General features: G+C 43.8%; 1 pseudogene; it reads right to left on the bottom strand.

Moving 5' to 3' along the window:
- Window positions 1-1,363: 1,363 nt before the first annotated feature.
- On the bottom strand, window positions 1,364-8,079 carry LOC141565629 (biotin--protein ligase-like; annotated as a pseudogene).
- Between the last annotated feature and the right edge of the window lie 491 nt (window positions 8,080-8,570).

Here is an 8,570-nt window from a genome sequence, read left to right on the forward strand (position 1 = left end):
GGGGCTTCTATCCCAAGCACTTAACACAGGGGTTAAACACTGTGCCAGTAGATTCTTAATAAATGCTTTCTTGATGGGTGAATGAAATGCACAATCATTTGTGACTCATTACTATGTTTCAGATAATGTTGTGGGCATTGAGAATATGACAACAAACACGAAAATGAAACAGTTACTCCTTTTTTTTTTAATAATACTTTTTATTGAACACATATATGCAGGGGTGATTTTGCAGCATTGACAATTGCCGAACCTTTTTTTCCAACTTTCCCCTCCTTCTCCCCACTCCCTCCCCCAGATGTCAGGTCAACCAATACATGTTACATATGTGAAATTCAAGTATAAGTTAAACACGATATATGTCTCCATGTCCAAAGAGTTGTTTTGCTGTCCAAGAAGAATCGGAATTTGAAACAGTGTACAATTAGCCTGTGAAGGATACCCAAAATGCAGGCGGACAGAAATAGAGGGATCGGGAATTCTGTGTAGTGACTCGTAGTCATCTCCCAGAGTTCTTTCGCTGGATGTAGCTGGTTCAGTTCATTACTGCTCTAATGGGACTGATTTGGTTCATCTCATTTTGAAGATGGCCACGTCCATGAGAATTGATCATCATATAGCATTGTTGTTGAACTATATGATATTCATTCAACTTTTGTAGTAAATTCCAATATATGAACTACATTGGCCAAGACATTTACTATAAAGTAGTGATTTTCCACTATATCTTTGACCTGTACTCACACATATTAAATTTCTTTAGCCACTTAAGTATAACAAATGCAAATAAGGTAAGCACCATCTCTGAAAGATTATTTATAATTCTTCTTTTAATGAAGAAATAAAAACAAAGGTTTTTTTCTGTATTTTGTGTGGCTTTTATTTATTTGTTTGTTTGTTTGTTTGTTTTCAAAATATCTCCTTGGTTGAGTCAAAAGGATATTACCATCCCACATAACTGAGCAATGACTCAAGAAGGGGGGCTGATATTTTTTCCCTTTTCAAAGGGAGCTATAATGAGGGGTTGACTATTGTGAAACACCTAAATTTCCCTGTCTTGTTGGCATAAAAGAGCTCCAGGTATCAACATACACCAAGTTCCGTCTAAGAAGGGAAAGGCAGGCGACTCTTCTGAAAAAGAGAGAAATCCCTAGTAAACAAAAAGTAACCAAAAGGCATGAGAAAAGTCATTAAGGGAAAAAAACCTCAAGCATCCCCAATCCCAAACAGAACTTTCTGATGAATGGTAGGAAAGAGCTAAGAAATAAAGCAGGAATGTATTTGCAAGTGGCTATGCACTTTTGCCTGAGATGAAACTCACTTCGATATGGCCCACTCTGCTCTCTTGCTCAGGACAGTTGAATTAATTCTTGGGGATGATGAGGTTTTTCAGCATGTCCAAAGAGTTGCCGTCTGGATGCACAGTCATAACATCCCCTCCTTCTCGATGGACTTGAAGGAAGCCAGAATCGTCAATCCCAACAATCCATCCCAGTGGGCCCTCGTCGTTTCCCAGACGGACTTGCTGACCGCTGTGTATCCAGTATTTGTAATAGAGAGGAAGAATGGCATTAGGTCCTTTGTCCTGAAAGGCATCCAGTAGGCTCTCCAGCACAGTTATTGTTCTTGCCACAAGATAATCCACACGTAACAGACTGAGGTTTTGGTTGTGTTTCTTATTATATTCTATGATGAGATCATTGAGGCAAAGAGTAGGGTGACTGTTATTCACATTAACTCCACAGCCAATAAGAATATGACAAGTTGATCCCATAAGCGTTGAGTTGACCAACACTCCCCCAAGCTTCATTTGATCACTGTAGTAGATATCATTGGGCCACTTGACTCTTAAATTGATGTCCTGATAGTCAGGAATGGATCGAACTGCCTCCACCACTGCCAAAGACATCAAGTGTTGAACAAATGGGATTCTCTGACCCAGATGAGAATCTAGGGGGATGTGGAGGTGTAAGGTGGAAAGAGAACATCCCACAGGACTAAGCCAGACATTGCCATCACGACCTTTTCCTTGAGTTTGCTGGGCTGCAATCGCTACTAAACCCAGGTGTGGTGGCACCTCAACCATCAAGCCGTCCAGAAGATCCATTGTGGATGAAGTCACTTCAGCAAACAGAATGATCTTTCCCAGTTGCTTTGTGTGCAAATGTTTTTGATAGAGCTCCAGGTGAAAATGTTCTGGGGCAAAATCCTCTGTGGCAGTGATAACTGGCATATGAGATGGGGTCACTTCCAATTCTGGTGGATGGGATGAAACAAACTGAAGGGTCAGCTTGCTGAATTGCATTACTCCTTCGGGTCCCACATTTCTTGCCAGCCACTGCATAAAAGAAGTTCGGACTTCCTCATCAGCTGTGAGCAAATAGAGAGGAGTCAGGGGAGGAATTTTCTTTAATTCACACCTTAGGCCAAGGACCCTCAGGATCTCCTTCAGGACTTCCAATCGGGTGAAATGGCTTGATTTCAGCAAATTAAAGGCAGCTGGAGCTTCTATCAAAGTGCTGGGAGACATTTCCAAGTGCACCTGACAGAGAATTGCTTCTCCTCCGTTTGTTCCACAAGGCAGGTGAACAATCATCCTGTCTCGATGCACGTTTTCTAAGTAACCCTCTAGCTTTCCAGGATGGGTAGGCAGCTGTCCAGGGCCTTCTTCAAATAGGATCCCACTTGTCACTACATTCAGTTTCATTTCACTGTCATCAGCCTTGGAAAAAACCAATGTCTGGATGCTCTTCTTCAGTTCCTCTTGGCTTTTCAGCTGTAGGCCACCAAACGTGAAGGAGGAAGATAGCCCCAAAACCTTCCCACCTTGGGACAGGTACAAGATGAACTTTTGGGAAACTGCTTCAGAAATAGGCTCTTCTGTGGCAATGATCAACAATAAACAGTGATGCAGCCATGGATGGCTGAGCACATTTTTCTCCTTCAGCTGGGAGATGACATAACAATCAGTGTCAATACAATCCTTCAGAAGGGAATGGAGCTGCTGGAATCTCTGCTGTCCTTTCTGAGAGTCAGAGCCCACAAAGAGTAAAATGTTCGGTGGCTTCTCGGGAATATTGACTCTTCTCCTTCGTCCAGGTTGGCAAGTTGGCTTAACACTGCCTTCTTGGCTGCTGCTGAAACCATGAGGAAGATCTGCAAGGTCTTCTGCAGATGCCAATCTGACAGCTTCAGTGGTGCTGCTTTCTAGTCCCAAACACTCCAGGCAGCTTGAAAGATGGAAGTGATGGTATTCATCCAATCCAGCTCCTTTTCCCCATGCATTGGTGGCTTCTTGCTGACAAGCATTGCCTTTCTTCCGACGATACTCCTCCTTTTGAATCTTTTGGTCATCCCTGTCTCTCAAAGGCTGCAACATTTCTGCTTTGATGTGAAACTCCTCCACTTCTGTGATGTGGGATACTGTCCGTGGCTGTAGTTCTTTTAGCACCGAGGCCTGCAGATGCACAGAAGCAATGTTTTGGGGTGCCAAACCACTATCCAATTGGAGTCTGTTTTCCATGAATGCAGTGTGATGAAATGATCTCTACTTGCTTCAGCAACTAGCTTCTAAGGCTCACCGGGTCTTCAGGCTAATGGCAAACAAGAGTCTGCCCACTTTCCTGCAAGCAGGAGTGAAAGTCCAGATCTTTGATTTTGTCTTTCAAAGTCCTGAATCTTTTCCTGGGCCCTGTGAGCTTTACTAGAGGCCTTTCTCTGTCCTTGGTTCCCAAGAGCTCGCTTGGAGTGTGTCCGAATCCAAAGATTTGTCCTCCAGCCTCTAGCCAGCTTCAGCCTCTCAATGTCCTCCCAGTGTGTCCAGCCAGCCCCAAAGTACAAGTCGGAATAGATCAGACTCCAAGAGGGTGGGATTGTGGGTTTCCTGGTCCAGTGAATCTCCCCACTGAATCCTGCTCTGAATCTCCTGGAGCTTCCAGTGGGCTTGTCCTTTTATAGGCTCTTTGAAAGGTGTGAACTCTTAAAGGGTGGGGAGGAGGTGTGAACTCGTAAAGGGGGGAAAGTGTGAACTCTAAACTAGAGAACAGCTAAGTACCATGCTAATAACCCTGTTACCACTTTGTCAGAACCCTAACACTGCCCCAATGATTTTCCTCTGACTCTCTAATTCAGGGGTTCTCAAACTCACTGAGGATGTTTATGAGGTCCTCCAGATTGTGTTCAATGGACTGAGGGGGCGGAGACAGAGTGTGAGTTTTTGTTTGTACTATAGTCCTGCCTTCCAACAGTGTGAGGGACAGTGAACTGGCCCCCTATTTGAAAGTTTGAGGCCCACTGGGTCTAATTCATCTGTACCCTTGTTATTGCCCATGCCAGAAAAGTTCTTACTCCTCCCTTCTGCTCTAGCTCCTTTCCAGTATCATCTTCTTCAAGAGGTCCTTTCTGAAGCCCTCAGTTGTTTGTACTCTCCTCTTTCCCTAGTATGGTGCTTTAATCTTCTATGTGTCTTTTCTTTGCTTCTCTGTGAACATTAGTCCTTAGTTCTCTTATGGAGATGGAATTGGGCCATTCTCTGAGTCCATTTAGAGAAAGGATCTCAGATCAACCATTCTTCCCAAGCTGCATTTTGAATTCTCTGCCTATGACTACCCTGTCTTTCCTTTCCTTTTTCAGTTCCAAGTTTGTGTTCTCTTTCCCCCCTCAGAATTGGGTAAGCTTTTTGAGGAGAGGGACTATCTTTTTGCTTCTGTTTGTATCCCTAGTGCTTTGCATAGTGCCTGCCACATGGTAGGGGCTTAATAAATGCTTGTTGACTTAAAGGCAGAAATTGTATGATTTGGGGGCTTCTATCCCAAGCACTTAACACAGGGGTTAAACACTGTGCCAGTAGATTCTTAATAAATGCTTTCTTGATGGGTGAATGAAATGCACAATCATTTGTGACTCATTACTATGTTTCAGATAATGTTGTGGGCATTGAGAATATGACAACAAACACGAAAATGAAACAGTTACTCCTTTTTTTAAAAATTATACTTTTTATTTAACACATATATGCAGGGGTGATTTTGCAGCATTGACAATTGCCAAAACTTTTGTTCCACTTTTTCCCTTCTTCCCCGCACTCCCTTCCCCAGATATCAGGTTGACCAATACATGTTACATATGTTAAATTAAAGTATAAGTTAATTATGATATATGTATCCATGTCCAAACTGTTGTTTTCCTGTCCAAAAACAATCGGACTTTGAAACAGTGTACAATTAGCCTGTGAAGGAAAGCCAAAATGCAGGCGGACAGAAATAGCGAGATGGGCAATTCTATGTAGTGGATCTTGGATTCTGTCAGTTACTGTAGTTCTTTTAGCACCGGGGCCTGAAGATGCACAGAAGCAATCTTTTGTGGTGCCATTGCACTATCCAATCGGAGTCTGTTTTCCATGAATGCAATGCCATGAAGTGATCTCTCCTTGCTTCAGCAACTAGCTTCTAAGGCTCACCAGGTCTGCAGGCTAATGGCAAACAACAGTCTGCCCACTTTCCTTCAAGCAGGAGTGAAAGTCCAGATCTTTGATTTTGTCTTTTTTTTTAAGGGAGGCATAAATGTTTCCTATATGAATTCAGAATGGAATATTTAATGTAAAGAAAAATTAAAAAGCTTTCAAATAAAGGCCATTTTTGAACCAACTTGAAGAGCACAAGTTGAACTTTGAGTTCATTTGTCTCATCTTCTCGAGCTTGCTTCAGTACTGTGATTACTCCTTGCTCTGGAGTTTGGCATTGATGCGTTCCAACTGTCTCTTCGCTTCACACTGTGGGAAATTGCTCATATCATAATATTGAGGGGCAATCTTCACCAACCATTCCGGTTTGATATCTGTACATGTCCGGATATAATTCTTTGTTGTCAGGACAAATTCATTGTAAAGCACCCATTCTGGCTTGTGATCCAGAACAGTTGAAGGATTTAGTTGCACTACTTGGTTATCCTTTACAGTTAAGTAATGCCCTGTCCGTTCCAAATGTGCCACCTGCATAAAATACCCAGTAATCAAAGCTCTTCTTATATTAATGTAATAGTCTCTGCTTGTGAAATCTGTACTTCTTCGAGGCAAATTAAATCTGTCCATGATTCGCGAGAGCTGCTGGCGTACACTGTCTGCAGACATCAGGGACCTGTAGTTAATGAAGTTGCCATAACACCACTGAACCGACTCATGATTTTGTTTAAAAGCGTGGTAAACGTTCAGCAATGTCAGATGATCTCCATCTATGTGGGCAAACCTCATCTTGGCTTCATCTGCTGCTTTCTTGGCCTCCGTGGGGCGAACAAAACATTGTGGGACTGACAACATAGCAGTAATAGATAGGACCTCATTGGAACAGTTGTAGTCACAACTTGCAATAACCATTTTAGCGAGCTGTGGATCCAATGGAAATTCTGCCATCATGGATCCCAATTCAGTCAAGTCTCCATTGTCATTTAAAGCAGCTAGGTAATTCAAAAGCTCTAGGGCTCTCATCAGAGTTTCAGGAGCTGGTGGATCCATAAAATCAAAGTGTACCAAGTCATCTATACCAAGTTTCTTCAACTGTAACACCACTGAACCCAAATTAGACCTCAAAATTTCAGGATAAGTATTATCCTGCATTTCAGTGTTATAGGCTTTCTCTGTATAAAGTCTAAAACATTTTCCAGGCCTTGTACGGCCAGCTCGACCAGCTCTTTGCTGGGCAGAAGCTTTGCTGATTGCTGTCACCAAAAGAGACTCCACTCTGATTCGAGGATTATATACCTTTTGTTTTGCAAATCCAGGGTCAATGACAAACACAACACCATCTATTGTCAGTGATGTCTCTGCAATATTGGTTGACAGGACTACCTTTCGTCCTATTGCTCCATTTTGGTTTTTTGGAGGAGGAGGTTCAAAAATTCTCTGTTGTTGTTGAGGTGGAAGTGTGGAATACAAAGGAATGATTTTAATGTCACCAACTTCTGGACCTAAATCATCAACTTCACGCTTTATTCTCTTACAGGCTTCATCAATTTCCTCTTGTCCAGTAAGAAAAAGAAGAAGATCTCCTTCCTCCTCTTCACACATATGAATCTGAACCACAGTTCGAATTGCTGCTTCAAGATAATCTCTCTCTGGTTCTTGAGTATAAAAAATCTCAACAGGATGTGTACGGCCAGGGATAGTTAAAAGGGGACAGTTATCAAAGTACATTTGAAACTTCCCTGCATCTAAAGTAGCACTCATAACAATAACCTTTAAATCCGATCTCTGCCTCACCACTTCCTTCAGAACTCCCATGAGAATGTCTGTGGCCAAGGTCCTTTCATGAGCTTCATCGAGGATTATAACACCATAGCGCTCTAGAAGGGGATCATTCATAGCCTCTCGAAGTAACATGCCATCTGTCATATATTTGAGAATCGTTTTTGCACTACTGCAGTCTTCAAATCGAATGGAGTACCCGACTTCCTGGCCCAATATCACATCCATTTCATCAGCAACTCTCTGAGCCACACTCAGTGCAGCCACTCTCCTGGGCTGTGTGCAGGCCACTCCTCTCGTGGGGCCCGGTAAGGAGCGCATGTATTCAACACACCACTGAGGGATCTGGGTTGTTTTACCAGAGCCGGTCTCACCAACTAGTACAAAGGACTGATGCCTAACAAGAATATCTGTAAACCTATCCTTATATTCCCAAACAGGGAGCTGAAGCCGCTTCGTTAGAATGTCATAGTAACGAGGACTGTGGGGTAGATTAGTGAATGGATTAATACACTGTGCAAGTGATGTGTGTGCTGCATGTCCCGTGTGTGTTGACTGAGCAGAATGTGTTGAGTGGGTTGAGTGTGCTGAATGCATTGCTTTTAAAGGTGGTAATCCAGCACTAACGAGCATAGCATTAGTAGAGGCACGCAATTCCTTTTCCTTCTCTTTCTCTCTTTCTCTCTCTCTGTCTCCCCTATCACATTCTCTGTCACGAACTTTGGAACGATCCTCACGATCCCGGTCCCGATCTCGATCCTTCCCATAGGTCCCGGCCTGCTTCTTGCCGGAGGGGTAATCCTCCCCCAGGTCCAGCCGGTGCCGCTTGGACATGGTTGCGCTGAGGCACTGCGACGGAGGAAGGGGTGTGGGCAGCGAGGGAGGGGAGGCGCGAGGCGCAGCCGGCGGCGACGGGACAAGGACGATCCTCGGCTCCAGGCGCTCCCCCCACCTACAACAGCCTCCTGATTTTGTCTTTCAAAGTCCTGAATCTTTTCCTGAGCCCTGTGAGCTTTACTAGAGCCTACCTCTGTCCTTGGTTCCAAGAGCTCCCTTGGAATGTCTCCGAATCCAAAGATTTGTCCTCCAGCCTCCAGCCAGCTTCAGCCTCTCAATGTCCTCCCAGTGTGTCAAGCCAGCCCCAAAATACAAGTCGGAATAGATCAGACTCCAAGAGGGTGGGATTGTGGGTTTTCTGGTCCAGTGAATCTCCCCACTGAATCCTGCTCTGAATCTCCTGGAGCTTCCAGTGGGCTTGCCCTTTTATAGGCTCTTTGAAAGGTGTGCACTCTTAAAGGGGGAAAGTTGTGCACTCTTAAAAGGGGAAAGGTGT

The sequence above is a fragment of the Sminthopsis crassicaudata genome, chromosome 4 (assembly GCF_048593235.1).
Source record: "Sminthopsis crassicaudata isolate SCR6 chromosome 4, ASM4859323v1, whole genome shotgun sequence".
Classification (NCBI taxonomy): Eukaryota; Metazoa; Chordata; class Mammalia; order Dasyuromorphia; family Dasyuridae; genus Sminthopsis; species Sminthopsis crassicaudata.